Below are 12384 nucleotides of genomic sequence, written 5' to 3'. Positions count from 1 at the left end.
ACACTCACTAAAACATGTGCAGACGTGGTTGGGAATAGATTGAAAGTGCTGCAGGACTTTGCAAATGGCAAAGTAATTGTTTTGCACCTCTCCCCCTCACATGTGCTGCAAAGAATATGTACCTGATGCAGATCACAAAATGCACATGATGTAATAGGTCAGTGAGTCACTGCTTTTGTCAGAGAGATCCTTTTGTCACTTGCAGTTTTTTGTAAGTTAAAATCCTAACATAGAACAGTGAGCTATTAACTGTCATCTAAGAGCTGCATGCAAACTGCAAGGTAAAAATTGGAGCGTTGTGTTTTTTCCCCCAGTCTTTGTTTGATTTCCCTAATGTTTCAATAATAAATTGTTATATTTTTATTTCCAGCACCTCGTAAAGGCTGACAACAACCTGAACCATTACCACATTTTTGGGCAATTTTTCTGCAAAGAACAAGAGGCCCCAGCCGCCCCAACCTCCTTTGCTGCAGCAAACACCAGTGTTAAAGGTAAGGAAACTGATGCTATATTTTGTACATTGAAGTTAGGGATATGTATCCGGGTGGTCACTCTACATGGTGGTTGGGTGCACATTCTGAACATTGTACCCTCAGTGGATGGAATTTACTAATAGCCTTAGCCCTGTGCTTTGCGCAATAACGGTTGTTAAAGGCACTATCTATCCCTTGCCTTGTTAAAGACCCTCAAGCAGAGTCTGTTTCAGTGCCTTCAGCAACCTCTATGGCACACAGAGGCAGCAGCCAGTAAGGATGTATTTTTAGCAGTCATGTTGTGTAAAGGGGAGCTGTTGGAGATTTATTGCGGTACTGCACAAGATATATGTATTTATACTGAAATTTGATATTATTGCACCGCACCTTATACGTTGTACTTTGATTATTGACAGGTTTCTATAATATATATTGGTAAGGCCAGCATCGGCATCATGAATACAGTACAAGAGCTGATTACAAGGTCATTCCAGGCACGGCCACTTGAACAGAAACTACATTTAAAGCAATTAGGACCTCATCAGCCTGAGATAAAGCTACAGCAAACTTCCCAGGACAGAGGAAACATGTCCACACTTACATTCTCAAATGCCTGGTACACAAAAGCTGATTAGCTTACAGGGTGCCCTTTAAGAAATTCTCTGTTCTGCTTCCCCTGCTTGCTGTTTGGTGGTGAGTTTTCTTGGACAAATCAAGGAGTAACAGACTTGAAGCATTTGTCTGGAAAAAATAAAGAAGCATGCACACACAAGAAAGCATATGGAAAACCTGACTAGACTGCGAATGTTGGGGGAAGATGCTCCGATTGAGCAGCAGATAAGTGATGCATACCGCAAAGCAATACAGAAACACAATGAAGCAGTTGATAGGAACAGACAGATTCTATCCAAAATAATTGATTGCATTCGTTTCTGTGGTGCTTTTGAACTGGCATTGCGAGGCCATGATGAATCGCCAAGTTCCTCAAAACCTGGGATATTCAGAGGCCTGGTGGATTTAATAGCAAGCATAGACAAGGATATGGAAGCACATTTAGCAAGTGCTACAGTCTTTAAGGGCACCTCTAAAACAATACAAAATGAACTCCTTGAGTGTATGCTCGAAATTATGAGAAGCCATATTGTGCAAGAATTGCAAAACACAGACTTTGTGGCTATTCAGACTGATGACACCACTGATGTGGCCACTAAAACACAGTCCGTATTAGTGTTTCGGTACATTGATAATGACAGAGAAGTTGTGGAGAGGTTCTATGGTTTCACACATTTAAGAGACTCTAGTGCAGAAACCATTACTGTAGCTATAGTGCGTCAACTGAGCTTAATTTTTCCAGGGCTGCCTCAAAAAAAAAACTTAGCGCGCAAAGCTATGATGGTGCGTCCGTAATGAGTGGAAGCCTTAGTGGAGTTCAGAAAAGAATTCGAGATGTGTACCCTAATGCTCATTATGTGCACTGTTACGCTCACCAACTTAATCTTATTATGCAACAGGCAGTATCAAGGATCACCAAGACAAATTTTCTTTCAGGATATAGGAGGCATGGCAGCATTCTTCTCACTTTCCCCCAAAAGAACGGAAGCACTTCATGAGATTGTGGACAAAAGCGTTCCAAGGGGATCCTCAACTCGTTGGAACTTTAACATCCGTACAGTCAACGTAATCTATGAACATAGAGAGAACCTTGAGAAATGTTTTGCCGCCATAGAAGACAATGATGAGTTTGATTACAAAAGTCAGACTGAAGCCCGTGGCTTTGCTAGAACACTACAAGACAGAGTTTCAGTTCTTACTGTTTTTATTTTGTGATATAATGGTAGATGTCTACCTGTTATACAATCAGTTACAAGCACGAGAGATAGATACTGTCAAAGTGCAAGTATATACTACTATGTTTGTACAAAGCATAAGTAAAGTGAGAGATGGGGTTGACAATTTAGACAGCAAACTGCCAGAGCAATCTACTTTCTCAAACCGCCGGAAAAACATCACCACTCTGGTCCGAATTGCAAAGGAGATATGTGACATTGTAATTGTGCAGGCAAAAGAACGTTTTTCTTTCACAAAACATTTGGTGAGTGCCACATTATTGCAAAGTGAACAGTTTGCCAAATATGATGAATCATTCCCTGAGCGTGCTCTGAATGAGGCTGTGGAAGCTTATCCTATGCTCAAAAAAGAGGAGCTGAGAACTGAGTTGACTGTACTGTACGCAATGCCTGTGTACCGGAAGGCCACAAGTGCCTTGTCTTTGCTGGCTTTAATACATAAACTTAATATGGAAAAGTCACTTGCAGAGACAGTGGCTTTACTTAAAATTGTCATAACCACTCCTATGACAACAGTCGAGTCAGAACGATGTTTTTCAGCCTTAAAGAGGATTAAGACATTCCCGAGGAACACCATGCTTGAGGAAAGACTCAATGCTTTGGCAATGCTAGTTCAGAAAATCCCCGACTTTAACATTCAAGTAATTGAAAAGTTTGCTGCTCTTAAAGAGAGACGTGCTGATTTCATTTTCAAAAAGTAAACAATTTTGAATGCTGCTACTTTGCAACCAGTTTAGTTGTTTGTTAAATAAAAAACATCTGTGAGTGAGGTACTCAGAAATGCATTGTATCTCGAAGTCTATTATGAAGCTCTGTGGATATACTGAATAAGCAGCTACCTATATTATAAAACATCTGTTTATTAATGAAATAACTGCACTTTCACAATTGCTTTATTAACCTTCATGCTTTCTCAAATTTGCTTGAAAATGCACAATTTTTCCTCTCGTTTTTAAAAAATGTCGAACCCCCCTTATGGTGGTTCGGGCTCGCTCGCTACGCTCGCTCGCATCGGTGCAGTATGGAAATCATTTTACACCCCACCACTTTCAAATGTCACCAGCCGCCCCTGCCCAGCGTACTCTTCTACCACCTTCAGTTGCTATTAAATTTGGGACACGTTGGGTGGGTAAATTCTGGTGGTCGTTGGGCTGTGGGAAAACAATTTCTAGCACCAGCGGGTTATGGTTGCTTTCGCAGCGAGGTTGGACAGAAAAATCACTAATTCTATGCTATATCTCAACGTCTACCAAAACGTAATCAATTATAGATGCATAACCTTGCTTATTAAACGTAAAATTACCCGGACAATCAGAAGAGAACCGACCATTACATGCCCTAAGTTAGTGCCTAAAAGTGAGTGAGCTCATCTGCAGAACTAATGGGGTCCAGCCCCTTACTTGGTAAGCGTTACATTCGGGAATTGACCAAACCTAATCTTCCTCACTAGTGATGGCGGTGGTTAGACCATTTAATGGTTCAAAATGACAATTGAAGTCCCCGCCAATAATTACATATGTGAGCTCGGGCAAAGTATGAAGAAAGGTAGACAGACAAACTACAGTCTGTGAAGTTTGCCCCTGCCTCACTGGATGTGAATAGATGTTAATAATAGCAATTTTCAAAATATTATGGAAGGTGAGAAGGATACACAAAATATCAGGAGAAGGGGTATCCATCATTTTGATGATACAACCCAGATGTATACCGAACCAGGTACAAAGACCCCCTGATGGTCTCCCCCTTGGCCCCTGAACAGCTGGAATATAATATGCCACATAACCCACTCTGTGCATATCTAGCCGTGACCAGGTTTCCTGGAAGAGGCATAGCTCATGGGTATCTATATACTCTCCCCAATCTGGGAGATCCATTTTTGAGCTAAGACCTGCTATATTCCAGGATAGGATCTTAGTGTTCTGTATAGAACACCCGTCCTGTTGTACACCTTGGTACAAAATTTTAGCCTGATCATGAGTCCCAGACTCATCCCGAGGGGTGCAGTCTGGGTCCCCTAGTATCTTAACATATACACTAGGAGTACTTGGTGCTGGAATAACCTCATAGATATTCTCAGAGAGCTGAACACTCTTCTCAGTTCTTCCACAATTTTGGGGCGCGGGTTGCTGATTGTTAGTGGGGATCAAATATTTACAAGTAGGATTTAGTCAATCGACCAGGTCGAGGGAACTAAATCTATTGCTGACAGGGATGTTAAATGTCATAATGTTTTCACAACCCTGGCCCATATTTGAAAAATTGCTGCTCTGTGCTCTCGATTCCCATTTTTTATACACGCTTCCTACTCTATCTAGCAAGGAACTAGAGGGATAGAAGTAACCCAGGGGAAGTGTCTGGATACCTCCTATCTCCCTGGGGGATCCCCATTCGAGGATGTGTTTAACCGACCTTCTATCCCTAAAGTTGATCAAGACACAATCCCCAAATTGTCTTTTCGCCTCTGCCCCAACCAACTAACCCTACGGGTGAATAGAATTTCACTGTAGATTGAGTGGGGGAGTGGTCTGTTTTTATGTAACCAATGAGTAACTTTGTTTTTGAGTTCAAGATATGTCTCCCCTCGACCTGGTGACAACTCTGGTACTCCTGCTAGTAAAACGACATAAGGTATGGAGGCTGGAGGCAAGTTTATACAGGGAAGTATAGAATTGGTTTCCTTTTGCTTAGAATAGGGAATATTCCTAATGTCTGCCTCACAAGTTCTTTCTACCTGTTTTTTAGCTGTCAGACCGGGGGTAGTTGCCTTAACCCTAGAATCTTGGTCATTATTAAAAAGATGAGGCACTCTATGTTCAAGAATATTTGGGCCCTGGTTTTTTTGGGCTGAAAAATCAGACCTGGTGGACCAGTAGGTTTGAACAGTCAATGCTTGCTCTTCAGGGAGGGGATGCTGGGAAGGGACATCTGGAGATGCCATTAATTGTTGGGGAGCAGTTAACCAATTTGGGGGTTTACCAGATTCAATGGTATGGAGAACAGTATTGATTTTAGTCCCCCATGATTCCATCAGTGTGTTCAACTTATCAATACGTCTCAATGCATCCTCGAATTCAGATTTTATAAACTGTTCGAGATATGCTTTGAGCTCCGTGGCCAAATGCGATACCCATACTGGAGGCACCGAAGATTTGATACTACTTTCATCAGCAATATAACTCCCTTGCTGTTGGTTTGTCGCCACCCCAGTAATGTGTTTCACATATTTCCCTCCCTTTCGATCATTTTGCTTCCGTGGTGCTCCTTTTCTTTTTGCCCCCCCCCACCCGTACCAGTCTTACTAGTGTTACCTGCAGCTATGGTTTCTTGTGTAGACGACAAGTCTAGAATGGTAGGAACAACTATTGGTTGGGGTGAATGGAAAGCCTCTGGATCCGTAGATTGTGAGATACTTGGGATCATTGGTATTATTGAGAGGCGTCTCTCAGTGCGTTCTATTTCACTGGAGACTGCTCCAATAGCCTGCTGCAGCATTCTGTCGATGGCAGTTGGTTGGGCAATGGGTTGAGCAATAGGGGTTCGAATTGGGGCTTTCTGCCTAGTAGTCGGCCTTGTGTGTGGGGGGGAACCTTTTCCCATAATTATTAGATATTAAGGCCTCCTCAAACCCCGACGGAACCAGCTGATGTTAATCAATAAAATAGGGCAAACAGTCTTCCCACAAATCTACAAATAGTTTTGTATCTGGGGTTATACTCTAAAAAAAAAAAAAAAAAAGTCTATCCCAAGTTTAACAGGTTTAACAATGCTCCGTGGGGACTAATACACAGACATTAGGCTCACAAGAGGGAGATAAAAGGGAGGTGTCCCAGCCCAGCCTCGATCAGTCTCAGGCCCTTGGCCCGGCACGTCCCGCGCAGTGGGGTGTGTGGCAGCACTTTATATCGCGATGGTGATGCCTCCGCCCTCAGCAGCTGCGGGTGGTTTCGTAACTGGCGGAGTTGGTGTGTTGGTGTGTTACACTCTCGGACACCGAGTTCCACCAGAATGTGGCCACTACAGGGACCAGCAAAGGGAGACCGCGGTGATGGTGCCAAGTTCTCCAGACGATGCGGAGTACCCCCGGTCTCTCAGGCGTCCCTACCGACAGCAAACCGGCGTGGCAAGCAAGAACAAACAACCCCCCGGGGGTATCAGTTCTGATCGCTGCTAGGTGTGGTGACCAATTGCTGGGCTTGTAATGGCACACTTCAGCGACTATCACCCTGCGTGCACTACAGGCTTCAGGCCAAATCCGTGCACCTTAGTCTGCTCAATTCTTCCCAGCAGGGACACCCAAGTTCGCACTTCGCCAGTAGACGAGGCCACTAAGCAATACAAAGTCTTATGCAGGGCAACTGTGCGTCCCACGTGCTCAGGGGGGCTCTATCCCGTGATGCTCCAGAGAAGCCCTGCTGCGCCACAGGTATTAACAGGGGGGGATGTTGAAAGACACTTTCGTTGAGTAGATACAAAGGCGCTCGCTGCTCACCGTGACTGTAGGCTGGCAATCAGGTCGCCGAATGAACGGAGTGACGCAGGGTGTTTCCCGGTAGCTGCGTCTCTCGCTACCGCTCCACCCTAGGCCTTGGGTCCTCAGCCACCGTCCTCATCAACAACCTAAATCAGGCCCACTAGGCAGACCGTCGATCTCGGGTGCCCGCCTGCAAGGCCCGCTCACCAGGGCACCAGGGCAGAGCTTCTGCACTAGCTCGGCGATCGGGCGGTCGGGCACTTTCCTTTCTTTTGAAGCTCTGCTCGGCCACCAGCCAACGTCTGCAGCAGGTCCCGGGCACTCGTCAGCAAGCAGCACCTGGGTCCCCGGAAAACCTGGTGTGGATTCAGCCAGCCCAGCTTTTCCTGGTTCTTCAGAGCGCGGTTCTTGACCCCCGCGGCTCTGCTGCCGCTGGTTCAGCTCCCACTGGGGCTCACTGGGGCTCACTGCGACTCGCCGGAGCTTCTTGCAGCCTCCCGCGGCTTCGCGGTTCAACTTCCGATTCGCGGTTCTTGGCTCCAGCGATTCTCGGCTTCAAATGTGCCCATCAGTATATGTTCATCGCTGTAGTAGCGGGCCGCTCAATTGGGCCTGGCCTTCAAGCCCGTCCAGGATGCTTCCTTTATGGACTGTGACTCACCCGCCTTTTAAAGTATGACACCTGCACTTGCACAGAAGCAATGGAACTCCTTTTTAATCTGGAAATCCCAATGGAACTGTCATGGCTAGCCAAATTTGTACGACAATTCCAAAGGCTACTAACAGAAAGACAAGCCCTCACTGATGAACGATGATGACATTTAATTGCTGCTTTAAGATGGTATATTTACCCATAGTTTTCCTGGTTCGACTCTCAAAACCTTTTAATTGTATTAATATGAAATAAATCAAACAAAATGAAATGTTGACGTTTTTAGCAATAATAAGCACAGTGTTGAGAGGATAAACTGTGTACAGTTTGTAAAACATTTTATTAATGGAAACAGATACATGTATTACTAAATACTTATAAAACATGATATTGTAAAACACCATCCTACTGGGCAGAGAAACTAAACCTACTGGGTGGAAACACCAACACTTTAACAAGCGGACAAAACTCAACCAATCTATTTCTGAGGCTATGCCTACAATCTTGAGAAACATTTATCCTAAACTCAGCATTTACACATCATGAATCTGCTTTAGGGGGACTAAGCGAGTTATTAACTAACCGATTAAATATTTCCTTAAATTGACCCTGCATTAACTACTCCCTCATTTGTCTAAATCCAACAGGGTCTATCACAGTTGGACTAAATGTTTTTCTTATAGATACTGTGGCTCAGGTTATTAAGGGGATTTAATAAATGTTGCTCATATGGGAGGGTAAAGTAGGAACAATATGATTACTACGATGAAAATGCACAGATTTCCAATTCAAGCCCAGCATAAAGGTTTATCTGGAATGATAATGCGTACAAGCGTATTGTTTCCTTTGAAGACTGTACTCTCTAGTTTCACAAAGCCAATGTGAATGAATACTTCATTGATGCTTCCTCACAGTGTTTGAGGGGAGGGGTGCATGCTTGCGCGTCACTCACCACGCTACGGATGATGGAGTAACAGAAGCTACAGCAACCAGTACTTCAAGCCCAAACTCTCCCATGCCTGAGTCAATGACCCCTCTTAATCCTGGACCGCATGTCATTCTGGACACTGTTCAATGCCCTCAGCACATCAGGCTGAAGCAATAGCCAACACCCCTTTGGCAACCTCCCTTTCAGCCCTGTACTCTGGCTAATGCCCAGGGCTGGTCCAGAGTACGGAGAGCGGTTAAGAAATTGCCAGGTTTAGGAGCGGGAGGTGCAATGAGGTGTTAGTGGTAAAGGATCTGTGTCACTGCCCCAGACTGTGTGTCCCTGAAGAGGCACGAGAAAGGCAGGGCACCTTAAGCACTTAAAGGTACCAAAGGAACACCATGCACCCTGCTCTGCTTTTTGCGTCCCTGGAGATACCGAAAGAAAGAGTCCACATCCTGTGCTACTCTGTGAGTGCCTAGAAGTATCAGGTGAAGAGTTTCTGTCCTGTACTACTTAATTAGTGCATGGAGATACCGGAGCAAGAGTCCACATTTTGTGCTACTCTGTGAGTGCCTAGAGGTACCAGGTGAAGAGTCAGCATCTTATTACTCTGTGAGCGCTAGGGGCTTAAAGTTGAAGAGTTTACATCCTCTGTTACTCCGAGAGTGTCTGAAGATACCAGAGGGAGAGATCACATTCTGTGTTACTCTTCGAGTGCCTGTAGGTACCAGGTGAAGAGTCAGTGTCTTTTTCTGTGTGAGTGCCTGGAGCTACTTGGTGAAGAGTTTGTTTCCTGTGCGACGGTGTGAAAACCTGGGGTACAAGGTGAAGAGCCAGCATCCTGTGCTACTCTGAGCGTGCCTGAAGATACCCGAGGAAGGGAGCACATTCTCTGTCACTCTGTGAGTGCCCGGAAGTACCAGGTGAAGAATGAGCGTAGTGTTACTCTGTGAGCTCTAGGAGCTACTGGTTCAAGAGTTCACTCCCATTGTTACTCTGTGAGTGCCTGGAGGTACAACATGAAGAGTTTATATCCTGTGTTACTCTGTGAGTGCCTAGCGGCACCAGGTGAAGAGTCAGCAATGTGTTACTCTGTGAGGGCCTGGAGTTACTGGTTGAAGAGTTTACATCCTGTGTTACTCTGACAGTGCCTGGAGGTACAGAGTGAAGAGTTTACATCTTGTGTTACTCTGTGAGTGCCTGGAGGTATTGGGCGAAGAGTCTGCATCCTGTGTTACTCTGAGAGCCCCAGACAGTGCGAAGGTCGGTCTGCGTCAGTTGGAGGATACCGCTCCACTTACATCTGGCACAGCTTGTGGAATGCCTCCCTGCCACTCTCAACTTCTAGGAGCAGAATGTAGAAAGGTTTTTCTTCCTCGAACATTCCCACGTTAGCCGCCACCATGTTTGTAATGTAAAACAGAAGTGCAAGCACTTCTTTTTAATAGGTACTCACAGTCTCACTGTACATGCAAATACTGCATGCCTTATTATACTATCCGAAAATTATGTCTCCCAGAAAGGGCATATACTTATGGTCGCCATGTCTGAAGGTAATGCCTTACGGTGTCAATATATTTGCTTACTGTAACTGTTAGCACTGTTTTACAGTGTCTGCAGGTACTCTGTGTTTACTGTACTGCAAGTACTGACTTCCTTACAGTATATGCTGTCATTGACTGGAGCACTATCTGCTGTTACTCACTCTCTCACAGCATGTGCAGTTATTGACTATTGCATTGTTTGCTGACATTATGCAGGCATTAACAGTCCCACAGTATCTGCAGGTACGTGCTGTCGCACAGCATCTGTCATTGCTCACTTTCTCACAGGGTATGAAGGCACCAGTGTATCTGCAGGGACTCACTGGCTCACATTGTCAAGTACTCAGTATTACACTGTATGGAGTTACTGACTGTCATGCAGTATCTGCTGGTACTCAATTTTCTGACTGTATGGCAGGTATTAACTGTCATTTAGTAGCTGGTGGTAGTCAATTTCTGATAGTGTGTGCAGGTATTTACTGCCACAGAGTATCTGCTGGTACTAAATTTCTGATAGTGTTGGAAATGCAAATAAAATTACCCAGGATCCAATAAATTGGGGGTCAAGGTGTGTCAGCAGAAAGGGATGGAGATATCAGGGCCAGAATCATGAAAAGGGGAGTTTGATATTCAGCTTATTCCTTTATTTTTAGGTCTCGCCTAAGACAGCGCATGTGCCGTCTGTTGCGAGACATTTTGTTAGCTTACAGTAAGCTTAGTGCCCACTCATTGCTTACCATTGGTCGGCTTCATTGTCACTCTCATTTGCTTGCTTCTTATTTCTCAGCTTCCTTAGGCTTTCCTTCCTGTGATTGTCCCTCTCCTGGAGCATGGGCGCATTTCTTATGTTCTTCCACTGCTCATTTTTCAGCTGTTACTTTTTTCTTTGTGTTTAAACCCTCTACAAGAGTGTGTGAGTTTTCCAGCTACCTCCCTCATGTATCTGTCCTCGGTTGCTTAATTGGTCACAAACAGGCTGCATGGTAAAATATCTTACAGGGTTAAGGCATCTGCTGCAGAGATCTTGGTCCAGCAATTTTCAGGCGATAATAATGGTAAGATAACTCTGGTGGGTAATACATTTGCTGAAGAAATGTGTTTTGTCTAGTCACAGTTTTGGGTCATCATAAATTAGCATTAAAGGTTAGTGTGCCTGCTGCAAAGCACAATCTGTAACGTTTAGATCCCACATTTACATTTTATGTAGATAGCATACTGGGTTACTGCTTTTGTCACAGAAATCATTTTGTTACTTGCAGTTCATAACTTGCAATCCTTCTAATATAGCACAATGTGCTTAAAGGAACTCTATGCAAATTGCAAGCCATACATTTAGAACTTTACTTTTTTTCTCAATTTTTCGTATTTTAAGATTTAAAAAAAAAAGGTTATTTTGGGTAATAATAAAGTCTTATTAGCATAGAGAACACCTGCCACTGTGTTACGTTTAAAGTCTTGACTTTGTGCTTTTCCAAACATAGCATTCTTGACGTATATTACCTACCGAAATTGATGTGTGACTCCTACATACATCATTGTTGTTGGACCTGGCCCTTTTGGCCGGATGGTCCCTAGACTTTTCGCCTTCCACCTGTACTTTTTCTGACCTGTTGTTGGCTATTCTATGACTCTGGGCACTTTACCACTGCTGATCAGTGCTAAAGTGCATATGCTCTCCCTACTGTAAAATGTATATGTTGGTTGGATTCCATGATTGGCTTATTGGTTTACTGTCAGACCCCAGTAAAGTGCACCAGGAGTGCCCAGGGCTTGTAAATACAAATGCTGCTGGTGGGCTTGCAGCACTGGTTGTGCCACCCACAGAAGCGGCCTGGTAAGATGTATCTAAGGTCTGCCATTGCAGAACCTGCGTGCAGTCTGGTACTGTCATGCTGACTGGGCAAGTGCACCCACTTGCCAGTCCCTAAACCTTCCCTTAACTTCATATCAGTCACCCCTATGGTAGGCCCAAGGGCGGGGTGCATTGTAAGCATAAGGTAGGACAAGCCCTGATGTGTGTGGCATGTCCTAATAGTGAATTACAGCCATTTTCGTTTTCACTATTGTAAGGCTACCTGTTCTCCATAGGCCAGAATGGGCTGTCAGAATTGTTACATTCTATGATCCTAACAGACCCAGGGAACATGGTAGAAATTCGAGTTTAGTATGCCTGAACTCAGAATAATAAAATACATATTTTAGTAAAGTTTATTTTAATATTCGGTGTTTGCAAATACCACTTTTAGAAAGTTGGTATTTGCTTGCCTGACCATTTCAGCCCGCCTCTGCTATGATGTGTATCTGCCTGTCTGGTTGTGTGAGTGACAGGGCTGGGGATACCCATAGGGGCAGGGCTAGGTAGCCTGGTGGTGAATAGGAAGATTGGCAGTCAGATGGGTGGGAGGAGTACACCTGGACTCTGAATAGGGCTGTGCTCTGCCACCACAATGTTGGCTCCACCTTCTG

General features: G+C 44.5%; 1 protein-coding gene and 1 long non-coding RNA gene across 5 annotated transcripts in view; one reads left to right on the top strand and one right to left on the bottom strand.

Annotated features, from left to right (window-relative positions):
• LOC146871124 (uncharacterized) overlaps positions 1-12384 on the bottom strand; it is an 836775-nt gene that overhangs the window by 733972 nt on the left and 90419 nt on the right. The window lies entirely within an intron of this gene.
• Positions 1-12384, top strand: part of TFEB (transcription factor EB) — a 205180-nt gene that overhangs the window by 133678 nt on the left and 59118 nt on the right. For 3 of the 4 annotated variants that reach the window (XM_085650292.1, XM_085650293.1, XM_085650294.1), the window contains one exon: positions 371-491. The exons of the other annotated variant lie outside the window; for it this stretch is intronic. The gene's annotated coding sequence lies outside the window, so the exon portion shown is untranslated. The remainder of the gene's footprint in view (positions 1-370; positions 492-12384) is intronic. 4 annotated transcript variants of the gene reach the window in all.

This window comes from Triturus cristatus, chromosome 1_1 (genome assembly GCF_964204655.1).
Source record: "Triturus cristatus chromosome 1_1, aTriCri1.1, whole genome shotgun sequence".
NCBI classification, from domain to species: Eukaryota; Metazoa; Chordata; class Amphibia; order Caudata; family Salamandridae; genus Triturus; species Triturus cristatus.
The sequence above is the reverse complement of the archived record's forward strand: the minus strand, read 5'-3'. Positions and strand labels throughout refer to the sequence as shown.